The sequence below is a fragment of the Heterocephalus glaber genome, unplaced genomic scaffold (assembly GCF_053883595.1).
Source record: "Heterocephalus glaber isolate CG9 unplaced genomic scaffold, H.glaber_assembly_v1.0 deba00000818, whole genome shotgun sequence".
Lineage (NCBI taxonomy): Eukaryota > Metazoa > Chordata > Mammalia > Rodentia > Bathyergidae > Heterocephalus > Heterocephalus glaber.
Genome location: NW_028258164.1, coordinates 1,445,331 through 1,472,036, shown reverse-complemented (window position 1 = coordinate 1,472,036; position 26,706 = coordinate 1,445,331). Strand labels below are relative to the sequence as shown.

At 37.8% G+C, this 26,706-nt stretch overlaps 1 long non-coding RNA gene and 1 pseudogene across 1 annotated transcript; one reads left to right on the top strand and one right to left on the bottom strand.

Annotated features, from left to right (window-relative positions):
- Positions 1 to 4,421: 4,421 nt before the first annotated feature.
- LOC101700257 (centrosomal protein of 57 kDa pseudogene) lies at positions 4,422 to 10,827 on the bottom strand (annotated as a pseudogene).
- A 1,244-nt stretch (positions 10,828 to 12,071) lies between these two features.
- LOC147828925 (uncharacterized) lies at positions 12,072 to 25,049 on the top strand. Its single transcript, XR_015449926.1, has 3 exons — positions 12,072 to 12,161; positions 22,723 to 22,829; positions 24,226 to 25,049. It is a non-coding gene; the product is annotated as an uncharacterized LOC147828925 (long non-coding RNA).
- Positions 25,050 to 26,706: the final 1,657 nt, after the last annotated feature.

The following is a 26,706-nucleotide window of genomic DNA, read 5'->3' as shown; positions in this document are numbered from 1 at the left end:
TGTCCATGATTTTGCTTTGCATGGTTTCAGCTACCAATGGTCAACTAGGTTTGAAAATACTAAACGAAAGATTCCAGAAATAAACAATTGATAAGTTCTAAATCACACAGCATTCTGAGTAGTGTGATGACACCTCACACCTCCCCATGCTGTGTCCCACTGGGAATGAGACTCATCCCTTTGTCCAGCAAATTCACACTGTATAAACTCCTTGCCCAATGGCCACATAACAGCTGGCTTGGTTATCAGATTAACTGTCACAGTACCATAGTGCTTAAGGCCAAGTAACCTGTATTTTCATGTAACAATGGCTCCAAAATACAATTCAAAAATTTAAACATGTCAACAAGAAGTCATTCTTTCTCAATGCAAAAAGAAAAAACTGTACGCTAAGATCTATCGTACAAGATATTTGAAAGATCACATTTACATAAACTTTTATTTTCATAAGTTCTGAGTGCTACCCTAAGTCCTCTTCTCTGAGAACTTTTGAGGACACTGCTCCCTTGTCTTTTAAACCCTCCATGTTGCTTGTGAGACATTTGTTGTAGTTTTAAAGGGCTAGAACTTTTCTTACATTACTTTTCTGATAATTGACCTCCATTTTCTTTCTGAAACTTCTGTTAGATTTGCTCTTTTTGCACTATTTTCACAGTTTTGATTTATCCTCTACACAATCAACTCTTAAAAGTTGTGCCAACATCTTAATTTCCAAGAACTCTTTCTTTTCTGATTTTTAAAATGATTATTCTGTTCTTTCTTTATTGGGGCAATATATTTTCACTTCTCTGAGAATATGAAATGCACATTTTCTGTTTAAGGCTTTCTGACCCAAGCAACATGTGTTTCACATGTTGTCAATTTTTTATCTTGGGCTTTTTATTTATATGCTAATTTTCTATGAAAATGATTTTTGGTTGAGTATTGATCTTAAGAAAAAAAAAAAGGAAGGGTGGACTGAAGCCCTGTGCTGGCAGGACTTGGTGACTGGCACCTTTTGCTTCAGGATTAAACAAAGAATCTGTCATTGTATGGGGAACTTCTTAACAGCTTGAATGAGGGGGGCTTATCACCACACATAAGTGTCCACGATGGAATACTACTTTTCCTTTACATCGTCTTTGCTATTTCCAGAAGAAATAACCTCTATTTCCTGGGGACGAAAGGAAAGAGAGGCAGCGGAAGCACGATGGTGGCTGAGCGTGGGCTTGGGTGGGAGAGGGAGACGGGTGTTCATTGTATAGCTTTTAACTATTTCTCCCTTCCAACTTTCAGCTGTCCTTTTGCCCTGACTTTTTAAGTTCCAGATTCTGAGATTGTTTTGGATCAGAACATTCCTTTGTTGTAGCACCTTCCTGAGTACTTTGGCATGTAGTTTTCTCAGTTCTCATCTGCTTCACCCGTCATTACTTTTTGCTTCTTTCAGAAGTATGCAGGTATCTCCTATCTTCTGAGAAAACTGTTATTTTCCAGTGTTACAGATTTCTTTCTTTTTTCTTATTATTTTTCTTCGTCTCCAAAGAGAGAGAGGAGGCAGACATATATGGTCAGGTCTGGTTTGTTTGTTTTTTTGGTACCAGGGATCGAACAGGCAGCGGAACCACTGAGCTAAATCTTCGGCCCAGATCTGTCTTTAACAATAAATAAAAGTCATATTAATTCAATCATTTCTAACAATTCTCAACATTTTGGACAACTTCATATAAGCAATTAATTTTCTAGGGGCTATGAAGTTACTATATACTCATTTCCTATACTCATTAGGCCAACAAAAACTGCTGAAAACACACATGCCATTTCAGACTATGAGAAAACCAGAGCAAGAATATACTATGGTATGGGTTCTTTTAAGGCAGGGTGTGGCTCTTTCATAGAGACACGAAAAATAGTCACAGTAAATTATGTATGCATCCTTTACGTGGTTCCTAAGAAGAGTGCACACTAATTACACGAAAATACTTTCTTAGTGATAACAACCCAATAACAATCCCAAAACACAAGAGAATATTTTGTTTTTTCTAAAATTCTGAATAAGTTCTAGTTTGAGTGAAGTATATCTAACCCATATACTTGTAACATCTCATAATTTGTTACAACCCTTTAAAAAATTCAATGAACAAATATTCCTTAGGAAATAGGGCAAAACAAATAGCTAACTTTTCCCTGAGAATGGAAATTTATAAACTTGTGAAAATTCACTCTTAAGAAATCAAACTTTAGCCCCCCGGTGGCAAACCTCTGACACGTGCACCACAGTGGGCCGTCTGTATCACTGAAAGTTCTGAAAGGTTCACCATCCCTGCCTTACTCCTTGAAGAAATACTGCTGCCTGGCTTGCAGTGCTGTCAGGAAAACAGCTCAGACAAGCAAACCAGCAAAAAAGAGTAAGTTAAAGAGACTTGGAAAATTATAGCACAGAAGAGAGAGGAAGAAATAGATTAAGGATGAAATAAATCAACTATTGGAACAATATTAACAATATTAATTTTTTCACATGCCTTGAAATGCCAAAAAAATTAATTTTTCTTACAGAGTACAAAGAAATTAAAATAAAGTCCCATAGTTTAATAAGATTACATAACAAATACTGGAAGAGATGTTAAGGAATTACTCCTTTCTTTGCAAAAATTAAGGAAACTAAGGTTCAGAAAACAAAGTCACTATACAAGGTCACAAAATATCTAAGGTCACAAAGCTCTGTTAATAAAACTTGAAATATAGTTTTTTTGACTCTTCATTGAGTAGCCTATTTAATATGTCCATAACAACAATCTGACAAGACCTACACTCATCTTCGAAGTTCACCTTCGCTTGTATCTATCCCATACCCTCTGTCCTCCCAACCCTGATAAAACTGAAGGGGTTTTGCTCCTTTTTAAGACCTGAACCTTTTACACGTCTTTTTTCTCATATTCTCTCTCCCTGTTGAAGATTGTGCTCTTGCAATTGAGCCTCTCTACAGGACCATTCCTGTCCAGAGGCTCAAATGAAGCTGATGTCTCCATGTCTCGTTGCATCTACAACCCAACTACTTTGATTTTAGAATTTTAAAAGTTTCAAAGCATAATCTATACTCTAGAAGGTTACTTCTACTTATTTTCTAACTATTTTCTTTGGAACTCAAACTAATTGAGTTTTCATGCCCACCATTCTACTGAAATAGCTTTTGGCAAGATCTCCAATGACATTCATCTTCCTAGATCCAACAGCCAATTTTCTATCCTCTTCCTACTTGATCTCACAACAGTGTTTCACACAACCAACTGGTCCCTTGGTCCTAAAACATTCTCTCTTCTTGAGCAGTGTTCATAGCCATAGGCTTTTCTGGGTTTTTTTTTCCCCTACTGGCTGTCTCTTCTCACGGTCCTTTGATAAATCTGCCTCCTCTCCCTGATCTCTAAATGTCAGAATACCAAGGCAGCACATGTTGGCCCTCTTTCCTTTATTTACACCCTCTCCATATGTGATCTCATCTAAGTCTGACTCAAATATTCACCTTCCCACTTGACAATTTCAAATTGACATGTTCAAAACTGAAATCTAATCTGTCTCCCTTCTATTTCTACTTTTTTTCTTTAAAAAAGCTGCTTTATTGACTCTAGTGGCAAATTTATAAAAAGTTAACATGTCTTGCTCTATTCAGATTTACATTGATATAATATGTATACAGTTCTTATTTCAGTCATGTTCCACATCAAAGACAAATATTCAAGGGGTTCTCTAAGTTTCAAAATTCAAACCACAATGCCTTGACTGAATAACATGATTACAAACAGGTATCGAAAAACTGCAAATGTGCTTGCTTCATAATAGCTCCCTTCTATCCCTCTTACCTTTTTCCAAAAGCTTGTTTCATTAACAATCTATACTCTTTAAAATGCATTTATAATTTTATAGGTAAGTAATCTGATTTAAACGATTACTTGGATCTTTAAAAATTTTAAACTGTATTAAAAAAATAGAAATGTGTTTAATACTAATCATTGTTTAAAATACCAAGCAAACAAAAAATCCTCTTAAATATATAAATACTTAAATATAGAAAATATCCATCACTAGTCAAAGCACATTTAATAGTTGTATGAGAAAACTGAAGTGGGCACTTAATGCCAGGGAAGATTTAAAAATGAGACTCTTCAACCAAATGCTGCCTGTGGGCCAGACTTGTATTTTGAAAATTTAAAATTAATTTATACATACATAAATATATATAAAGAATTTTTTTTAAAAAATCACACAAGTAAAAAATTGGTAACTTGTTTACAAAATGCAATATACCAGTACAGTGTATTCATCTTAAAGAATGCGGCTTCTCAAATTTTAAAACTTCCTTGGTTTCCATTTACGTACATGGTTTAATATTCAGTTGTCTGGCATAACACAAGAAACTTGTGTAATGAAGCCTAAGCCCTGAACACCTTCTATTAATTAATTCCAACATTAGCGAGTAGGAAACCTGGAAAGTAAATTGTCAATATCTGATCAATGAGGTACAGATTGTCTGAATAAAATTTATGACGTGGTGTGAGCAGGCAGTAATTCCAACACACATTACTGCTTTGTAATAAATTTTGTATGGTTTGCATGTCCTTCAATAACTGAAGATTTTTCCTGCTTTTTTCTCCAGGTCTCACTTTGGAAAATCCTTCTTACTTATGGTCCCCATGATTCCAGAAGAATGGCTACTGCTGTTTCCTTCTTCATCAAGAGTCTTTTTGTTAGCTCTAACTTCCTTTTTCTGCTTCTCTAGCTGTGCTTGGTATTTTCGAACTTCAGTTATCTGGTTGGCTTCTGCTTCCATCTTTCCCACTAATGCCTCCAGTTCACACTCGAAGCTGTCTTTCAGTTCAGTGTTTGGTGACTCCTGTATAAGTTTTGCAAGCTGCTGGTGATCAAAGTTCATCTGGCCAAACTCATCCTGTAAAGACTGTAAGACTTCTGATAATTCTTCTTTGATGCTGCTGGAAGAGGGAGGTGTTGCTGACTTCTTACTTCTACTACCTTGTGAAGGTACTTGTTTTGCCAAAGAAATGTCGTTCACCACTCGATCATTGCACAAAACTTTACTGTGCTGTTTCATTAGGTGCAAGACATGCTGAACGTTAGCTACCACAGCATGGCTAGGACTAGTGGACTTTTTAGCCACAAATGGCATATCACGTAAGCATAATCTATAATGAGGTTGCGCATCAAAATAATTCCTAGGTCCTTTCTTTTCTGGTGGTTTTGACTTCTTTTTTTTTAATTTTTCTTGCAGTGGGGGAGCATATGAGGTTGTTTTATCTTCAAAGGTAAGTCTCTGTTTCTAGATCAGTCTGTAACTCAGCTGCCTTAGCTTGCATACACTTCCTTTCCTGTTCTTCATAGAGTTTTGCTTCCAATTCTTGCATCTTTTTTTCTGCAAGGGCGTGCATTATGGTAAGTTTGTTATATTCTTGTTCCAGAAGATCCAGTTTTATAAGTTGGCTCTGAACATGTGTTTGATCATGTTGTCCTTCTCTTTCTAGGGTCACCTGTTTCTCTAAGACAGATGTTCTCTCCATTTCTGCATGCCTTATCATATCCCGCATGTATTCCAGTTGTCTTTCTAAAAGATTACATTTATTTTCTGCAGCTAGCAACTGAGATGTCAGTTCTTGATTGTACTTTGATTCCTCATTCTTTCAATTCTCCCTTTCTTGTATCTGTTCACCTAGTACTTTTTTATATTCAACTGTTTCTCTGGACAAAGTTTTCACACTTTCTTCTGCCTGAATCCTCTCAAATTCCAAGCGTCGAATCTTATCTTGAAGATTCTTCAGAGCAGAAAATAGGGCTCTGCTGTTGCTTTCTGGGTAGGCAAGTGTAGGCTTATTTGGAGAGCGTCGTAGTTCACTATTAAGGAAAGGTTTATCAGGTGGATATAATACATACGGAGATGAAGAACGATGAACCATATTTCCATTAGGCTTTGATGGTTCAGCTAAGATATTCGAGAACTGAGAATCAGACGCCACAGGCTCCGATGCCTCCATCTTCCTGGTCTCGCAGTGCGGGCCTCCACTGACTGAGTTCCTTCTGAGTTCCCGAGCTCTTCTTCAAGATTCTAGAGCCGCCCACCAGGGGCGACCCTCAGAGGAACCCCAGGTGGAAGGGGCCTATTTCTACTCTTTTCTACCTTTCTGATCTTAAGTGGCACCTTCATCTACTAAATTAGTTATGTCACAAATCTAGGATCATCCTGGATTCCTTCTCCCCTCATATACCACATGCAAATCATCTACAAATCCTGACGGTTTAATCTCCAAACTATATTCCAGATCTGACCATTTTTTACCATCTGCTCCTGCAGGAGCCACCATTTTGTTCTCACTTGGACTTCTGCAGTAGCCTCCTGGTATCCTGCTTTCCCACTTGCTTTCCCACTGCCAGTTCCTCACTCAGCAAAAAAGCAACTTGAAACAGAGATCAGAGAGCACTGCTTTCCTTTGTAACATGATTCAAAGTCCCCCCAGACCATTTAATTCCCTAAGTTAGCAAACCTGCACAAGATCTAGCGCTTCTGCTTCCTTTCCACAGCCTTGTCTCATGCCATGCTTTTCATCTGTTTTTTGTTTTGTTTTTTTCTGGTGAACTGGCCTTCTTTTGTGCTTCCAAGATGCCAAGACTTTTACTTGCTGCACCCTCTCCCTAGAGCTTCACAGAGGTGGCAACGTCTGTTCCTCCTGTCCTCAGTCAGCACAAATCACACCTCCCCAAAATGGCTCCCCTTATAATTCTATTCAAGTGAGCCCAGGCATGCTATCCTTTTAGTCTCTGTCTTCATAGACCTTGTTACCATTTGAAAAAAATCTTATATTTATGTCTTACCCCTTTTACTAAATGTAAGACCCATGAGAATAGAAATCTTGTCTAGTTCATCTGGTAATGACAGCACTATTCATTATTAGTGAAATGAATGATTATTCTAAAGTGCTTTCCCAAACATAACAGTAACAGTTTCAATTTACAAAATATCTTTTTGTTTTAAAGGGAATGTTAAATCTTCCTCTCTCAAAATAATAAGACTTACTTCAATCTCTAAAATGCCTAAGAGGGAAAAGTTATCAAATCAAGGTTTTGCTCAGAGCAAATGCCATCAATAAAGTCAACTTTCTACATTTGTTTTAAATAACTAAAAACCTAATAGAGCTTCAGACAAAATAAATTTCACCTGTGGTCATATCATTAATTTCTATTTGAATAATATAACCTAGCCATGTTACTGAATGAACATTATTGTTAAATGATATTAATCTTTCTCTTAAAAGAAAAATAGTTATCTAGATAACAGAATACTGAAGATTTACATTCCATGTATGGTCCTCCAGCTGATTTAATGCATTGTGACCAAGAATGAAGCAGGCATTAGGTGTTCATCTATATTCTCTAGTGATGTGTGTGTGTGGGGGGGGGGGTATATATCTCATTAGCTCTCAATGATAATCAAAGAATTAGCTAAAAGAAAAAAAGAATTATAAATTATATATTATAAATTATAAATTATAAATCTTGCCCAATTTTAACTCCTAGGAACTATTTCTTTTCCAAGTGGCCAAGAGTGCTAGTACAGCTGCTTGAAAATGATCAAATCTAATACTTGGCATTTTCAACCCAAAATAAACTTCTTAAAAACACACCAGCAAAGCAAAACAGTTATAGGTTAGAGCTAACTGGTTAAAAAAAGGGATTATTGTAATTCCCATAAATTCCTTCAGTGCTAGAATGTCTCCTTTATAATGTTTCAAATGAATCATAAAGTAAATCTTAACTGAAGGAGACCACTGTCTCATACTGATTGTCTGGTTCACTGACTCTAAGGCTTTTTTGGTAACAGGGATCGAACTCAGGTTCTTGCGCTTTCAAGGTAGGCAGCAGAACCACTGAGCTAAAGCCCCGGCATGAAAAGCTTTTAGTTTTAAAACACACACAAACAAACAAAAGAACTATACAATCAGAGAACTGTCTACTTCCTTATGCAGCCCTGTGCTCAGGGCTTTCTTGTATAAAACATCGCTGCCTGGCTACCTGTGCTGCTGGCAGAAAAGCTCACATAACAGGTAAGGAAGTAGGTGAAATGAAAATAAACTGAGAAAGATATAAATAAGGCCTCTTCTCCTTAAAGGAAAGTAAGGATCTAAAGATGAAATAAAGGTAAAAATTATATTGCTACATTAAGACTATAATTGTTTCTTCTACAAAGGAAAAGTGATTAAGAAACCAAAAAATCAAATAAAATTTTCTCACTCCTCTACTTCCATGTCCCTAATATTTCTAAACAATTTTCTTATCCTACTACATTTATTTGCTCAGCACCTACTCATACTTAAACTATGTTTGTTCAAAATAAAAGTTAACTTTTGTATTTTAAAAACTATGTTTGAAATGAGGACCAAAATGTGTAAGAGATAAAGTAAAATGGGAAGAAAAGGTCCAAAAGGGAAGGGGAAATAGGGAGGGAGATGGGAGAAAGGAAAGAAAGGAAGGAAAAAATATGAGAAAAGAAGGAAAAAACAGAAACAAAGTTTGTAAATAGGGAGGGGTGGACGGGTGAAAGGGAAGGAAGGGGAATGGGGAAAAAACAAGAGCCAAGATATATCATGTACAGGTACAAATTCCCAGTGAGAAATGTGATCATAATGTATACCTAAAATGTACCAATAAACTTAATGGGGGGAAAAAACTATGTTTGGATTTTAAGTATAAGTTTAAATATACAGGTCAGATCACAGTAAAAGCTAGCCTTAAAATTTAAGGCATAATCAGTTTCTTTCAAGTAAAAATTCAAAACAAGGGGTCAAATGAAAGCATCTTTTTATTTTTGGTACCAGGGATCGAACTCGGGACCTTCCACTTATGAGGCAGGCAATGGCACCACTGAGCTAAATCCCCAGCCCAAATTCTGTTTCTTTTTTCTTTTGTACCGGGGATCAAACTCAGGTCCTTGCGCTTGCAGGGCAGGTGGCAAAATGAAAGCATCTGAACTGCAGTACAATATTCCTAAAGTTGAGTGAGTCAAAGGAAAATGGCACAGAACCTTCATTCATTCCTAAGACATTTGCTGAACACCTATTGTTATGAACTGAAATATAGATGGAGGTGGAATAACAAAAAAGAGTAAGATCCCACTGATCCTCTACTATTCAGAAACCTCCAGCCAAGAAAAATAAAACAACAGAGTATAAGCACCAATAATAAAAAAAAAGAGGTTGTCTTTCAACTTCTAACATTCTTAGAGGGTAAATAAACTCAAAGATAAGAGGACAGAAAGGGAGGTTTCCAAGGGGGATAATGCCTAAATTAAGTCTTCAGATATTAAGAACAAGTATAATTTTAGACACAAGTATAATTTGAGGGGGAAGGAGTGCATGTTTTGGAAGAAATGTGGTAAGTGAGGTTAGTAAAAGAAAGCAGGTGATGAGGGAGGTCCTTGTTTCAAAAAGAAAGAGCAGCATATGCAAAAGTAAAGGTGTGAGAAAGGCCTGGCATAACTGCACACTGCAAAACAGCTTACCACTGTGTTGTCCAACACAGGAGCTGCTGAGGACTTGAAATGTAGTCAGAACTGACATACTCTGTAAGTGTAAAGTATATGTGGGATTTGAAATTTTAGTACATAAATGTAAATAAAATATATCTTTAATAATCTTTTCTATACTGATATGTTGAAATAATACTTTTAGATATAATGGGTTAATAAAAATTTTTAAATTAATTTCATCCATTTTCTTTTGTGCCTATTGAAAGGATATGTATATAATTCACACTGTATTTTCAATGGACAGTGCTGGTTTGGAATGAGTGCAATTGCTGGGGGAGAGTGATAAAATAATAAGGAAGGCTGAGTCAGGTGGAAGAGACAATTACATGAAAAACCTTATGTCATACTAAGAAATTGGTTGGAAACAAGCCTCTTTAAGAAGGTTAAAATTAGCAGACCTGAGGGCCGGGGATTTAGCTCAGTGGTGCCGCTGCCTGCCTCCAAAGTGCAAGGTCCCCAGTTTGATCCTTGTAAAAAAAAAATTAACAGATCTGACATTTACAAAGATATATCTCCAACCCGAGAATTGGAGGCAATATAGATATGTGATAGATGTTTGAGGCAGCGTAACTAGAGATACAGAGTACCAAACTGATTCTAGAAATGTTTTATCAAGTAAAATAAAATAGACTTGGTGACATTAAATGCAGAGTATAGGAAAAGAAGAACCTGAATGTATTCCAAAGATTTGAACTTGCAAAACCAGATGAATATGGTACCCTCAGTTGGTATGGCAGAGAAAGCTGATCCATTCAGACATACTAAGTTTGGAATGCCACTGGGAAATCCATGTGGAAATGCCAAAAATTAGCCTAAGTTTAATGCCAACTCAAGAATTCCAGGACAGAGACACACACTTCAGAGTGTTAACAAAATGTAGATGGTTGAACCCCACAGAGAGGATGAACTCAGCCAAGAAAGGCAGAGTGAAAAGACAGAAGAATGAATTGAGATGACACATTAATTAAATGGCGGGCAGAACGAATCTCACACAGAAGATAGACAACAGAAAGAAACACCAGGAGAGAGAGCAGCATCTTTATTGTAATGGGCTCCTACTATGTTTTAAAGAGCAGTTTCTTGGCTTAACACAAAAGATAGGACTGTGACAAACAACTCTTTTTCAAAAGCACTAAGTACTGTTTGATATTCAAAATGAACACTACCAACCTGAATCAAAACAAATTACTTGCTATTGTGTGTTTGGATAAACAATACTAATCAACCTGCAACAAATCACAAAGTGAGAGAGGACTAAAACTGTATGGGTTTACCTTTTTCCATATTGTATGTAGCCTCTCCCCTCAAAATCATTTAAATAACTTTTGATCCCAAAGATATCCAATGGGCATAAACATGTATGTGAACCAAATGTACTTTCCTAGGGAGAGGAACCCAAATCTTCAGACTTGAGTGGGGTGGGAGGTTCCAGTCAGTGCAGCCCAAGGAATAGCTCACACAAACCAAATCCACTTTAATGAAACTATTATTTTTCATTTACTTACGTATAGATATATTTCAAGAAACTTAATTCACACAACCCATCTACTATTTCCATATTATTTTAAAAAATGGCACTAGTAACTTGCTACTAATCGATATTAATACTTTGTTCAGGGCCATAAAGTAACAAAAGGGATTTAAATTCAAGTGAACTGGACCAGTGATCTTAATCACTGTTAAACACTTTTCCCTGGTTCACTCAGTATGAAAAACAGGCACCTGTGTACTTGCTCCAGCTTACTTATGTCAACAAAGCGTATTTCTTGGTAACTTCCTTTATTCCTTACATCCATCCCTGAGGGGTGTGTAAAACAAGAAAATCTGCCTGGTCAGAAGAGCCTTTCCACTACAATCACAGTCTAATAATAATAAACCCATAATTATTCCTAAGCTACCAAAACCTCCCTTGAGTCTCCACAGGACTCTAGGCTTTTGTTTTTAGTAATTTCACCCCCTATAAACTAGATCTTCCTGCACTGTTTCCTACCTTCTCTTCCAGCTCTCTTCCAACTTCCCAGCCCACCCTCAAGGGCGGTCACCCTCCTCCTTCCGACCCTGCCCCGGGCCCCAGCTCTGGACTCCCCAGGACTTCCTTCCCCTCGCCCCACTGCCTTCCATCCCTAATTTTTCCATCCTTGGCCTTCAGTAACCGCACCCGCTGGCTCAGGGGCATCCCCGCCTGGCTCCCCAACCCCCACCCAGGCCCAACCCCGAGCCACCCCCAGGCCGCCGCGCCCGGCGGCCTCCTTGCCTGCCCTCCAGGACCCAGCTTAAGTCTCAGGCAGGAGCAGCGGGCGGGCGCGCAAGAGGCCAACTCTGGAAGTTTGAGCCCAGAACAGGGCGGGGGCCGGCGACCTGGGTAACCCAGGCAACGGAGGCGGAGCTCCAGAAAGCAGAGCGGGTGGTTACAGCCAATGACGCCTCTGCCCTGGCTCCTATTGGTCGCTGTCTCCAGGTGGCTCTCTTTATTGGCCACAGGGGAAGGGGAAGGCGGGATGGCGAGAGAGAGAGAAGGTGTCCATTGGCCGGCCACTGTGGCTGTCGCAGGAGCCGTTTTCAGTGGGATGGAGAAGGATGCGGGCGGGGCAAGGAGGGCTAGGTAAGGATAAAATTGGCCACTGTGAACTTTAAAACATTGGAAAGTGTCGACTCTTTTTTGGATATCGCTTGGTTATAAATTTTGAAGAAATGATAAACAAATGGCTTATAGAGAACACACGTTGCTGAGTTTCACGAGAAGGCCCCTTCGTTTGGCCTGACGTGACGTTAGGCTGTGTAAAGGTTTTGGGGTGTAGACGTCTTTGAAACACATTGACGCGATGTGTTTTAAAGGAAGGTTCACGCCAGTCGCCTAGGAGCTGTTGTTAGGCGTTTTTCCCCTCGTAAAAATTGGCAGCGCGTTAAACAACATAGATTGCAGGAGGCAGGGAAGAGAAAAAGAAAATCCTCTTTTCCGTGGGGGTTTTAAACCTCTCTGAGCCTTCTCAGCAAGATGATCTCACATTGTCCTCTGCTGCTCTCGCCCCTGGATTTTCACCTCCATTCCTAATTTTGAATGCACGTGCGTTGAAATCTATCTTCTGACCAGCAACTATGACATTCCTGTTTCTTGCTTCACCTTGTTTTTCCACCTGTGCACCACTTCAACGTTTTCCACCTGTGAACTATTTCCAAGCTTTTGCTATATCCTGTCAGCATCCTGTCAACTGTTGCTTCAAATTACAGACTAACCCACCTAAACAGTATTGTAATTAAATGAAATTTTCTGTATATACAATCTACCTGTAGACACTAGCAATTATCTGTTAGTGAAAAGAAAAAGTTGCACTGAAGTACTTTACATCAATTAATCTATCAGATAGTGCTCTTTGTTAAAAGAGGTCAATGGTTATTATTGACTGATAGAGTAAATGCTATGTAGTTTAGTAAACGCAGCAGTGGATTGCTTTTAAAAGAAGGTGCTAGGAAAATTCAAGAACGCAATTCATGTGGACAAATGCCTCTCACTAGAAGGCAGGCCCTCAAGGACAGTGAAGGCTGAAACTAACATTTATTCAGTGTTCAGAATGCTCCATGCAGTGTGATCTCATTTCATCTTCCTATGTGATTCTAGACAGGTATTGTTAATCATCATTTATATCTGAGAGCAATTCAGAGAGGTTAAAGAATTTACCAGTAAATGCTAAGTAGTAAATAGAAACACCAGGATACAAGCCCAGGACTGTTCAATTCCAATTCCTGTTCAAATTCACAACTTTAACGCCTTTAGTAAGTTTCAGCTGCAGGTTAATAGTTACTGGTAAGCAAGAACAAAATCTAAAAGGCTGAGAATATCAAAGACAAAAATTTAATTGTGTGCAACGTTATCCTTACAATTTGCAATTTTATTCATTGTTATTCAAAATAACAATGACTATTTGACCTTGAAAAAAAGACAAATAATTTTTATAAGCCTGCAGAATTAAAAATATGTCATTGAATTAATTTCTATAAAGGTTAGGCCAAAGTATAACAACTACAAAAGTTTTACATGATATAGTTTTTTTGTAAAACATTTTTCACAGGACTAGAATTTTCTCAGATTTGCCTTTCATTTCACCATATACATGTAAATTCTGCTCAGGAAAAAAAGAAAAAGCTAACAAAACTGCATATATATACTTCTGCCATTCCAGATTGATTGATTGATTGATTGGTACTGGGGATCAAACTCAGGACCTTGCAGTTCCCAGGCAGGCGGCAGAATCCAGATTATATTTAACAGGGATCAGACTTCTTATTTTTAAAAATTATATTTAAGGAGAAAATTCTGTGATGGGAAAAAAATCCCAACCCATTAGATAGCAGATATGGTGAGTTTGTGTCTCCTGGATATTGAAGAATGAATTTTGAGGATCACAGAGGTTAAGAGTAGGAAAGATTTACTGAGTGAAAGCTACTGAGAGATAGGAGGAGTCCCCAAAGTGAGCTGCCATGGAAGCTCTTTGTCAGAGATAATTTATACAGCAAAATTACAACATGCGTATGACATGCGTACACTACAATCAACCTGTAGGATCACAAGTATGCTTAGTGGCTTAGCTGATGTTGATCCAATAGGGAATGGAGTCATGTAGCAAGGGTACATGGAAGAACAAAGGCATTCTTGGAAAGCGATGGGTCCAGATGTTCAGGTCACCAACCTCTAAGTCTGATGGTGTCAGTGCTCACTGGACAAAGTGGTGCTAATTACAGCATCATCTCAATTTGCTATTTATCTCTAAGGAGGCCCGCAGCCCTGGCTATTGTGTCTCATCTTGAGGCCTGGCTCTCTTCAAATTTGCCTCCAGCTACAATCTTTGTGTGTCTCATCTTCTGTGCTGATTTCCTCGAGGGTCCAACCCCTCTCTAAGTGCATATTCATTTCTAACTCAGCTATCTATAATACTACTTCTATGGTTTGTGTCTAGATGTCTCCCCAAAGTCTCATGTGGTCATAGGGCTTTTTCAAAGGTGGCTGAATCTAGAGTGTGTGACACTGAGATTAAGGATATGTGATTATTAAGTCAGTCCACTGATTGGTTTGACACCACCTGAATCCCAGTAGTCTGGATAAAATAAAAGGGGTAGAAAGACACTACTAAGTCCTCTTGCTGCTTTTTCTGTCTTCCACCACCATAAACTGTTGTTCCTCTGCCACCCTGCCTTGGAGCCAGCGTATTATGGACTGAAACCTCTATAAACTGGAAGCCAAATAAACCCTTTCCGCTTTAACTTTAGATGTCAGGTATTTTGCTTAGCAATGAGAAAAGTAACTAACACAACTACTAATAATCACAAAGCTTTTTGGAGTTTTATTTCTAAAATCCCTGGGCGAAGCCACTAATACTACAATAAACTCCAAATTTGCTCTATTTCTAAATGAATGTTTCTGCAGGGCCTTGCCGTGTTCAGTGTTATGTGGCAATAAAACAGATAACACAAAGTCTTCCTACAAATGTTTACCAATAGGATTGTTCCTATTTTTCTTATGGGGAAACTAGTGTACAATTTGAATGGTCAGTTATAAGTATCATAAAAATAAGAGAGTGGTCTTTCCACTTATAGACAATCCATAAATTACAATAACTTCAAAATAACTTTGTATTTATACATATAAAAACACATACAAGTATTATTCATAGCTAAAGTTCAGTTGTCCATTTAATGTCATTCTGTTGTTTTTTTTTTAAAAAAGCACAGGAACAATTTTTTATATTTTACCTAAAATATAAATAACAAAATTCAACAATTTAAAATCTAACTTCTTGGCTTCTGAACCACTGTCCCACTGCTCCTGGCCCAGAGGAAGGGGCTTCTGGGTCACCATCTGTCCTGCCACTCCCAGCCCAGAGAAAGGGGCTTCCGGGCCACTGTCTGTCCCATCAATCCTAGCCCAGAGGAGGGGTTTCCAGGCCTCCATCCATCCCACCCAGAGGAAGGGGCTTCTGAGCCACTGTCCCACCTCTCCAAGGTCAGAGGAAGTGAGTCACGCAGGCACCAACAGCACCCCCCACCCCCCCAGGTTGAAATGAGGAGACACTTAAATAAGTCTCAGAACCAGACTTCCAGATCACCTACAGCAACCCCAAAGGGAAGTGAGATGGAACACTCTGATACTCAACCACCTGGCCCCACTGAAATGGCAACAAAAGGGGATCTGGAAAAAATGAAATCAGAAATAATTTCTCAGATAACAGCAGAGATTGTGCTCATAGTGCAAGACATGATTAATAAATCTAGAGAGGAGCTGAGGAACATGATGGAATCCCAACATAGGAAACAAATGGAGTCCATAAAACAGATGCAAATAGATTTTCAGGAGATCAAAAACTCCACTGAAAGTCTACACAGCAGAATGAGCCAATGTGAGGACAGAATTTCAGATATAGAAGAGAAGATTGCAATTGGTGACCAGGAAAAGAAAAATTGCTTCAAAATTGTAAGGGATCATGAGAAATCCATCCAGCAACTGCTAGATGATGCAAAGAAGAATAACATAAGACTGATTGGAGTCAAAGAAGAAACAGGAGAGAATGCAGACAACATAAAAATCTCCACATAAGTAATGCCAGAAAAGTTCCCAAGCAGGGGAAAAGAGCTTGACATACAGGTAAGTGAGGCATATAGGACTCCAAATAGCCTTGATCAAAAAAATCTACACATAGGCATATAATTGTTAAGATTCCAGAAACTCAACAGAAGAACAAAGTTCTACAAGCAGTTAGAGAAAAGAAACAAATCACATACAAAGGAAAGCCCATCAGAATCACAGCAGACTTCTCAACACAAACCATCAAGGCAAGAAAAGCTTGGAGTGACATATTCCCAGCCCTAAAAGAAAACAGCCTCCAACCCAGATTGATGTACCCTGCAAAACTATCTTTCAAAATGGATGGAGAAAGAAGATACTTTCATGACAAAGAGCACCTTAGGAACTCCATGAATACCAAACCAGCACTCCAAAAAATTTTAGACAATATCCTAGGAACAGACAATGAGGATCACAACCCCAGGAAGCAAAGCAGAATGAACCCATCTGGCACAACAAGAAATTAAATGTAAAGGGGAAGAACCCAACAAAAAGAAAAAGTCATGACACTAATAAGTCAATACATTTCAGTTATAACCATCAATGTTAATGGTCTCAATTCACCAATCAAAAGAAATAGACTGGCAGAATGGGTCAAGAAGCAAAATCCAACAATATGCTGCATGCAAGAAACACACTTAATTCAAAAGGAAACTCATAGACTGAAAGTTAAAGGGTGGAAAACAATACTCCATGCAATGGGAACCCGAAAAAAAGCAGGACTAGCTATCCTCTTTCCAGATCAAGTAGATTTCAAACACTGATTAAGAGAGACAAAGAAAGACACTACATCCTTGGAACAATCCAACAGGAAGAGATAACAATCATAAATATCTATGCACCAAACACTAGTGTGCTCAACTATAGAAAACAAATACTAACGGATATGAAAAGTCATACATGCACTAATACAATTGTAGTGGGGGACCTCAATACCCTAGTGTCAAAAATAGATAGATCAACTAGACAAAAAATAAGTAATGAAATACTAGAACTCAATCGAACTCTTGAACAAATGAACTTAACAGATGTTTACAGAATGTTCCACCCCACAAAATCAGAATACACATTCTTCTCAGCTGCACATGGGTCATTCTCCAAAATAGACCACATACTTGCACATAGAACAAGTTTAAGTAAGTGCAAAGGAATTGAAGTTATCCCCTGCAATCAGACCATAGTGTAATGAAATTGGAGATAATAGCAAAAGAAACTGGAAAAATTTCATAAACACGTGGAAATAGAACAACACACTTCTGAATAACCAATAGGTCACAGAGGAAATTAAAGAAGAAATCAGACAGTTTCTTCAATTAAATGACAATGACAATACAACATACTGGAATCTATGGGACACAATGAAAGCAGTCTTACGAGGGAAATTCACAGCAGTGAATACACATATTAGGAAAACAGAACAAGCCCAGTTAAACAACCTGATGCTAAACCTCAAGCTTCTAGAAAAAAGAAGAGCAGGACAACTCCAAAGCTCATACAAGGGAGGAAATTATAAAGATCAGAGGAGAAATCAATGCAAGGGAGACTAAGGGGACGATACAAAAATTCAATGAAGCCAAGAGTTGGTTCTTTGAAAGAATCAACAAAATTGACAAACCCTTAGCCAACCTTATCAGAAAAAAGGAAAGAAAAGGCCCAAATCCATGCAATTAGGAATGAAAAGGGTGAAATGACAAAAGACCCAGCAGAAATCCAGAGAATCATCAATACCTACTTCTAGAACCTATACGCCAGTAAGATGGAAAACAGAAGAAATGGAAAGATTCCTAGATACATATGAATTGCCAAAGTTGAATGAAGAAGACCTAAAAATTCTAAACAACCCAATATCAACCAATGAAATTGAAAACGTTAATTAAAAACTTATCAACTAAGAAAAGTCCAGGCCCTGATGGCTTCACTGCTGAATTCTACAAGAAATTTAGAGAGGAACTACTGCCACTATTGTTTAAACTCTTCAATGAAATTGAAAGATAAGCAATACTCCCAAATTCATTCATGGAAGCAAGCATCACCTTGATCCCCAAAGCAGAGAAAGACCCAACTGAAAAGGAGAACTATAGGCCAATCTCAATAATGAACGTAGATGCAAAAATCCTTAATAAGATACTGGCAAACAGAATGCAGAAGATCATCAAGAAGGTCATACACCCACCCTGATCAAGTGGGATTCATCCCAGGGATGCAGGGATGGTTCAACACACTCAAATCAATAAATGTAATACAGTATATAAATAGAGCCAAGGACAAAAACCATGTGATTCTCTCCATAGATGCACAAAAAGCATTTGACAAAATCCAACATGAATTTATGATAAAAATCCTACAAAAAATTGGAACAGATGGTCTCTACCTCAAATTGATAGAAGCCATCTATGAAAAACCAATAGCCAGTATCATACTAACTGGTCAAAAACTGAAATCCTTCACACTAAAATCAGGAACAAGACAAGGATGTCCACTATCCCCACTCTTGTTCAATATAGTTCTGGAAACATTAGCCATGGCAATTAGATGAGAGAAAGAAATAAAAGGAATAAAGACAGGAAATGAAGAAGTCAAATTGTCATTATATGCAGATGACATGATACTCTATATAGAAGACCCCAAGAACTCCACCAAAAGTCTTCTAGACTTAATAAACAAATCCAGTAAAGTAGCTGCTTACAAGGTCAATACACAAAAGTCAATAGCTTTCCTCTACACCAAAGACAGACACACTGAGAGAGAAATAGGGCAAATTATTTCTTTCACAAGAGTATCCAAAAAACTGAAATACCTAGGAATCAACCTAACAAAAGAAATCAAAGACCTCTTCTTTGAAAACTATAGCACTCTGAAAAGAGAGATTGAAGATGATATCAGAAAATGGACAGACATCCCCTGCTCCTGGGTAGGAAGGATTAATAGAGTGAAAATGGCCATACTTCCAAAACTGCTATACAGATTCAATTCAATTCCAATTGAGATCCCAGCAGCATACTTCATAGACCTTGAGAAAACAATCCAAAAATTCATTTGGAACAAGAAGAGACCCAGAATAGTAAAAGCAATTCTAGGTAACAGAGACATGGCAGGGGATATCACGATCCCCAACTTGCAACTCTACTACAAAGCTACTGTGATAAAAACAGCATGGTACTGGCAAAGAAACAGACTTGAGGACCAGTGGAACAGATTAGAAGATGCAGAAACAACGCCAGACACACTCAGCCATCTCATCTTTGACAAAGGAGCCAAACACCCTCACTGGAGGAAAGATAGCCTCTTTAATAAATGGTGCTGGAAAAATTGGGCTTCGACTTGCCAAAGATTAAAACTAGACCTATATCTCTCACCATGCACTAAACTAAAATCAAAATGGATTAAAGATCTAAATATTAAAATAGAAACGCTGAACTGGCTGGAACAGAGGTTAGGTAGAACTCTTGAAGACTTTGGTGTAGGAAAAGATTTTATGAGTAAAACTTCAGTTGCCTGTGAACTAGCACAAACAATCAACAAGTGGGATCTCTTCATATTAAAAAGCTTCTTCACAGCAAGAGAAACCACCAGCAGTGTGAAGAGACAACCCACAATGTGGGAAAAAATCTTCACCTGCTTTTCCTCAGACAAAGGTCTACTATCTCGAATTTATAAAGAACTTAAAAAGATCAGACCTCCCAAATTTAAAGACCCAATCCAAAAATGGGCATCTGAAGTGAACAGACATTTTTCAAAGAAGTAGAAATAGCAAATAAGTACATGAAAAAGTGTTCAACATCACTGGTCATTCGAGAGATGCAAATGAAAACAACACTGAGATTCCACTTCACTCCAGAAAGAATGGCTGCTATCATGCAATCAACCAATAACAAATGCTTGTGGGGCTGTGGGGAAAGAGGAACCCTGCTCCACTGCTGGTGAGAGTGTAGACTGGTGCAAGCACTGTAGAAATCAGTATGGAGATACCTCAAAGAACTAGGACTGGAAGTTCCATTTGACCTTGCTATTCCCCTGCTGGGGATCTGCTCCAAAGAATTAAAAGAATCATACCACAGTGATATGTGTGCACTCATGTTCATAGCAGCACAGTTTGTGATAGCTAAAATTTGTAAACAGCCCAAATGCCCATCAACTGGAGACTGGATAAAGAAAATGTGGTTTTTTTAATAAAATGGAGTACTACTCAGCCATAAAAAATGAGAAATTAGAGACACTTATAGCTAAGTGGATGCACATTGAGGCAATACTCTTAAGTGAAATAAATAGGACACACATGTATAAATACTGAATAGTTTCTCTAGTGTGAGAAACTGAAAGTGTAAATAAGGACTAAAAGGTATAATAGATAATGTGAAATAGGAAGAAAAGGGGCAAAGGGGAAGGGGAAGTGGGAGGGGGAGGGGAAAGGAAAGAAGGGAATGGAATTAATATGAGAAAATGGAAAAACATAAACAAAAGCTTTGTAAATAGGGAGGGATGGAGGGGTTGAAGGGAGGGCTGGGCAAGGGTGAAAAATAAGAACCAAAAGAGAATATATAAAGGTGCAAATTTCCAATGATGAATGTCATTATATTGTATACCTAAAATGTGCCAATGATGAGAATGAATGATTGATAATGCGAAATAGGAAGAAAAGGTCCAAAGGGATTGGGGTAGTGGGAGGGGCAGGGGAAAGGAAAGAAGGGAAAGGAAAAAGGATGAGAAATGGAAAAAGTGGAAACAAAGTCTTTGTAAATAGGGAAGGGTAGAGGGGGTGAAGGGAGGGCTAGGAATGGGGAAAAAATAAGAACCAAGATGCATCATGTAAAGGTACAATTCCCAATGAGAAATGTAATTGTGTTGTATACCTACAATGTACCAATAAAATAATTTAAATAATAATAAAAAATATCTAACTTCTTGGCATCCATATTGCTTTAAATTTTGTTAATAGATTCTAGGTAAATAGTAGGTTGTTAGCATATCATATTAACTTATAAGTAGTATCTAAAATGCAAGGTGTTTAAAAGAATTGTATTGCTTCAGAAAAACTTGATGTAGCTTGCAGCTTAACTGGAGACTTAGAAAATGGGCCGTTAGTATTAAAATAAGCAGCCTAATATTATTACTATTATTTGCCTTGATACAAAAGCTAGTACCCCTTGATTGTTGTTCTAAGGAAAAGATTTTTGCATGCTTAATGAAATTTACAAGTAAATTATTTTATTAATGGAAAAAGAATTTAAACTATTGAGATGGACACTAGTGATTTTCTTATTTTATTATTGGAGGGTGAATCACTTATATTATTATATTATAATATCTGATTTTCATGTAGCTTATTTTTGCTTTATCTTACCTAGAAAGAACTAAACCAAAAGTTGGTTTAAGCTATTTTTAAATTCTTGTCACCAGATTTTGATACTCCACAATTGCATCTTTAAGTAAATCTGACCATCGAAAATGAGAATACAGGGCCGGGAATTTAGCTCAGTGGTTCTGCCGCCTGGTTTGTAAGTGCAAGACCTGAGTTCGATCCCCGGTAGCCCCCCACAAATGAGAATACATTTTAAAAATATAATATTACAACATAATGCTAGTCATAGATAAACAATTACAGAATGTGGATGAATTCCAAAGATATGATGCTGAATAAAAGCCAGACACAAAAGAATATATTCTATATGAAATATCACAGTGTTCCATATATATGTATGATTTTCAATTTCAAAGAATATATTTAGTTCCATCAACAAGTGAGTCAAAAACTGGCAAAATTAATCTACACTGGTAAAATCAAAGTGATCAACCAGGAAAAGAGTGAAAGATATCTGGAGTGATATAAATTGCCATATCCTGACTGAGATGGTGGTTAAAAGAAAGTTCCTTTATGCAAACTCTTCAAAATATACCCTTAACATGTGCTTTCCACTATGTATACCTTACTGCATTTTTTAAAAATGGATTTTTTAAAAAAGAGAATATATTGGCTTACATAATAGAAAAATCTACAAGTAGACCTAGCTCTAAATATGGTTGGATCTAAATGCTCAATGTCATTAAAATTTTGTACTCTTTTGATCTCTTAGATATATTTGCCTATTTTTAGTTTGATTTCAGGAAAGCTTTCCCTTCTAGATATGGCCACTGACACTCCAAACTTACATTCAATTCACCTAGGGACTCCAGTAGAAAAAGAATAGATATTTTCTGATTGGTCTAGCAATAATATTTGTATGAACTCTGTCCATATTTAAACATGAACTAATTCCTGGGGCCATGTGGTTGCTTGGGCAGCAGAAGAGGTGAGAGTGTGAATGAGTCAATGTAATTTTCATGTTCTCCAGGAGCAGTTGAGAGAGAGGGTTGTCCAAAGCAAAGCAGGAAGACTCACTAGAAGTATTTGACCAAACTAATGTGTCTCCAAAAGTGATGATGTAATTTTGTTTAAATATTTTCACAGACCAGTTTGATGGGACCTGTTTTGAAATTTATGAATCGCCAGTCTGTAAATAAGAATCTAAGTTCAATGAAATTTTGTCATCTTTTGACTCCCTCTGCTTTTTAGCATTTCACCACCAGAAGATGGTCCAACCAATAGTTTCTGGGACTTCACAAAAAGTATCTCATAATTATGAAGATAGCTCTTTTCACTGTTGGTCTCTGCTGGGCAAGGTAAGTAGCGAGATCTCTGCTCTTTTGTACAACAGTCTGTTTCTCTTCTCTCCAGAACCTAGACATTTCTACTGGTTTCTGTCACTGAGCCATTAAGTGCCACCACTTATTTCAAGGCCAAAGCTGCACTGGAATTAAGCCAGTTATATGCCTACCGTTTTCCAGATCCTACCCTGCCCTTCTATATTCCATATCTGGTGATGCTGGAACTAAGATAGCAAACTATGTTTCCCAGACTCCCTGATTAGTTGGCTTCTTGGTGGGTAGTGCCAAAAGGAAGCCTTAGGGAGAGGCTGGAAGGTGGGAGTGGGGCTTGATATCCCTACTCCTATCCAGCAGCAGTTGGCTGTTGTCTAACATTTCTTTTTTCACTCACAGTGTATATATGAGGAGGCTGAATGAATGTTTTGCTAGTGTATTTTTAGCCTATGCTATTACTTCCTCCTTCCTGCTCTTTAACAAAAGAAACAAAAAACAAGTCCATATAAACCAAGGCAAAAGAAAAAGACTCCACAAAACTTTTACTGCCTTACAGGGAATAACAAACACAGTTGGTGACCATGTGAGAATTAAAATGTCTCAGGGTTTGACCTCATATTTGTGTTGTACTCTGCAGAGTACTTTCATAAAGATTACCTCATATGATCTTACACAGCTCTGAGAAATGGGAAGGGCAAACATTTTCCATTTGTAATCGACAAGGCAACTGACCCTGAGGCTAAAGCAGGTTTAGCTAATAGAAAGAGAATGTGAGCTACATATTTAATTTAAATTGCTCTGGTAGTCACATTAAAATGAGGTCTTAAAAAGTGAAGTTGGCTTTTATGATTTAACATTAAATATCCAAAATATTCTCTTTTCAACTTGTAATCAGTATTTTTAAGTTTTCTGTAAAATATTTCACATTCTTTTTTTCTACAAAGACTTTGACACCTAGTTTATCTTTTACACCTACAACACATTTCAACTCAGACCAGCCATATTTCAAGTTATCACTACTCACGTGGTCATGGCCCTTGATGTGACAACACACATTTAGATCATGTACTCAGAGGTATGTAATGGGAAGAAGTGGTCCCAGGTAGCTAGCTTCTGAAAAGAAAAAGAATGCTGGACAGGATGTCTAGAGACCTTAATTCTACACACAACTTTGGCTCTTACTAGTTGTGAAACAGTGGACAAGGCATTCGATAGAACTTGGTTTCTTGAGTTTTTGTTCAGTTGGGTTTGTTTCAAGCAAATGGCATTAATCAGTTGTCTTTAGCCCCTCCCCCAACCACTTGACCATATTCTCCAATGAAATCCTATATGGAAGCCTCATACTCATTATAGGAGGTATATTTAAAATTAACTTAATTTCTTGTTTCCTGTCAAAATTTGCTTGATCTTTTGTCAGGTTGTTGTGTGACATATGAAGGCTCAGGATTCAGGAAGCAGAGGTGTGCTGATGAAAGCTTAACAACTTACTGATTTGTGGCTTTGGCTGATTTCTGCAGTGTAAATATTTTCACCACAGCTGATTTTGACAGTGTGACCTCACCTGGCTTGCAGAATTTCTGAAAATGTAACAGTGCACTTGCCAACCATACCAGTTGTCTGCAGCAGCTCACTGGTGGGGGGTTTGAGTCTGGCTCTGATGCCAGCTGTAAGTCAAATTTTGAGTAACTCACCAAATTTCTCTTCCCTCACCTGGTGAAGGGGTTGGAGCTGGGCTTCATCTTTGGATGTTAAATTCTGCCGTGGTTTGAGAGAGATTCTTGGAAGAATCTCAGTTCTGGAAGGGGGTACCTGGGAGGTGCTTAATAGTTGGGGCTCTACCTCCTCATATCCATGTCAGTTTTTCAGAACAGTGCTGATTTTTATCTATCATCAAATACTTTAGATTTCTGTATAAGATATTGCTTAAAGACAAAGACCTATTTCACTAAAGAAAAATGACATTAGAAAACCACTTGAATAACTTCAAGGCCCACACATATTCATATAAACAGATAATGCTATGAAATAAAATATGAATCAAATATCAATGTCCTAATGCCTGTGGTATTGGACTTAAAATATTAAACACTGGCTGAAAGAGACAACCACATCTGAGTGAAATCATATCCTTAGAATCACAGACCTTCTCATATAAAATGAGAAGGGTCTTAGGGATAATTTCTTCCAAGAATTTTCAGATATGCCCAAAGGGTTCATCAGAGCACTCTCAGAGGATGCCTCTGTATGGGGGGGGGGGTAATATACTTTTATACTAAATGGGTTACAATCCATTTGTACACCACCTTCCTTCCACACCATACCCCTTTTCAACAGAGAAGTAGTTCCTATGTTTTAAAAAACTTGCCAGGTGTGGTGGTACATGCCTATAACCCCAGCACTGGGGAGGCTGAAGCAGGAGGATCGCTGAGAGTTTGAGGCCAGCCTGGGCTATATAGTGAGTTCAAGGCCCTGTTCTAAAAACCAAAAATAAAAAATATTAAAAATCAATCCAAACAGAAATTGTGTTGTCATGAATTAAAATTTAATACCTAAAATAGCATTTTTTTTCTCAGTACATATTTACCACTTCCTATTGGCCAGTGGATTCCGATTCCTTTGATTTCTTTCAAGCTATTATTTGCTATACTCAGCTATGTGAGGATTGATTGTTAATATTTGGTGAGCCAGGAAAATGTTATTTTTAAAAATTTAAAATTATATATGTTTTAAGTTATTTAAGATTAAAGCCAGAGCATAAAATATGGAGAAAGAAAGAATAAAATAAGGAGAAAGCACCTGAACAGCCACTTGGGTAGGCTGAGTGGATACACCTTCTCTTTTAACCTCCCTCACTTTCTATTTCCGGCTAAGAAGGTCACTGAAAGGTCGGCGGCAAGCCTCTCTGCTGACCTCGAATTTAATCCTCCCAACTGAACCTGTGACTCTGACCAAAGCCGGCTTCCCTCAGGTCTCCTCCATGGTGGCTGCAGCTCTCCTCCCTCCCAGGCCTGTTTGGGCATGCTTGACCTGTCAGAGGACTACACCTCAGCCGTCCTTCTGTATCCATGGTGACCAGTGAAGAATAAGCTGCTTTGCAGTAATTTGAACTATAATACATTCGAATGATGCATGCTTTATTACTCAGGCGATTGGCCCCAAAACTATCAGATCCCTGAAATCTTGAATTGTTAAAGAGGAATTAACATTTATGTCTTTCTTTTTTCTTATTTTAATTTTCTTCTCTCTTTTTTTAATCCATTGTTATGCCTTGGTAAATTTGGTTGACTTTGTTTGATTTCAGCAGCTGTAAACTTTATCTTGATAATTAAATAGGAAAATAACTTCAGAAATATTTCCCCCCAAAAAAGAAACTACAAAATATATTAAATGTACCTAAGTAAGTGTAGATAGTGCAAGGAAAAATATGACAAACACTGTAAACCTTTTTACAAAGTAATGTTGCCCAAAATGTTGGCCCTTTAATACTGGTTCATATTATCTTAGTGGTCTGTATCCTCTCTCCCTGAAAATAAGACCCAGCCGGAAAATAATCAGCCTTGAAAACTAGAGCCCAAGAGCCAGCCCCAGCCAGCCTGTCCTTGCTTTAGCTGCCATCAATAGTCTCCTGCCCCGTGGCTCCTCAGGAGAGCAGGTAAGGCAAGAATAGGCTGATTGGAGCTGGCATTTATGTGTCATTTTCAAGGCTGATTATTTTCCTATGAGGTCTTATTTTCAGGGAAACATGGTAGATACAGTACAAAATAACCCTTGTTTCAAATCTTTCTACGTTCAGGAAAGAGCAAACTTCATCTTGGTGGTAAACTTTAGCACTTTGCTAATCATTTAAAAAAAAACACATGAACACTGCAGACATTTCTAGCTAAAATGCTCCTATGCT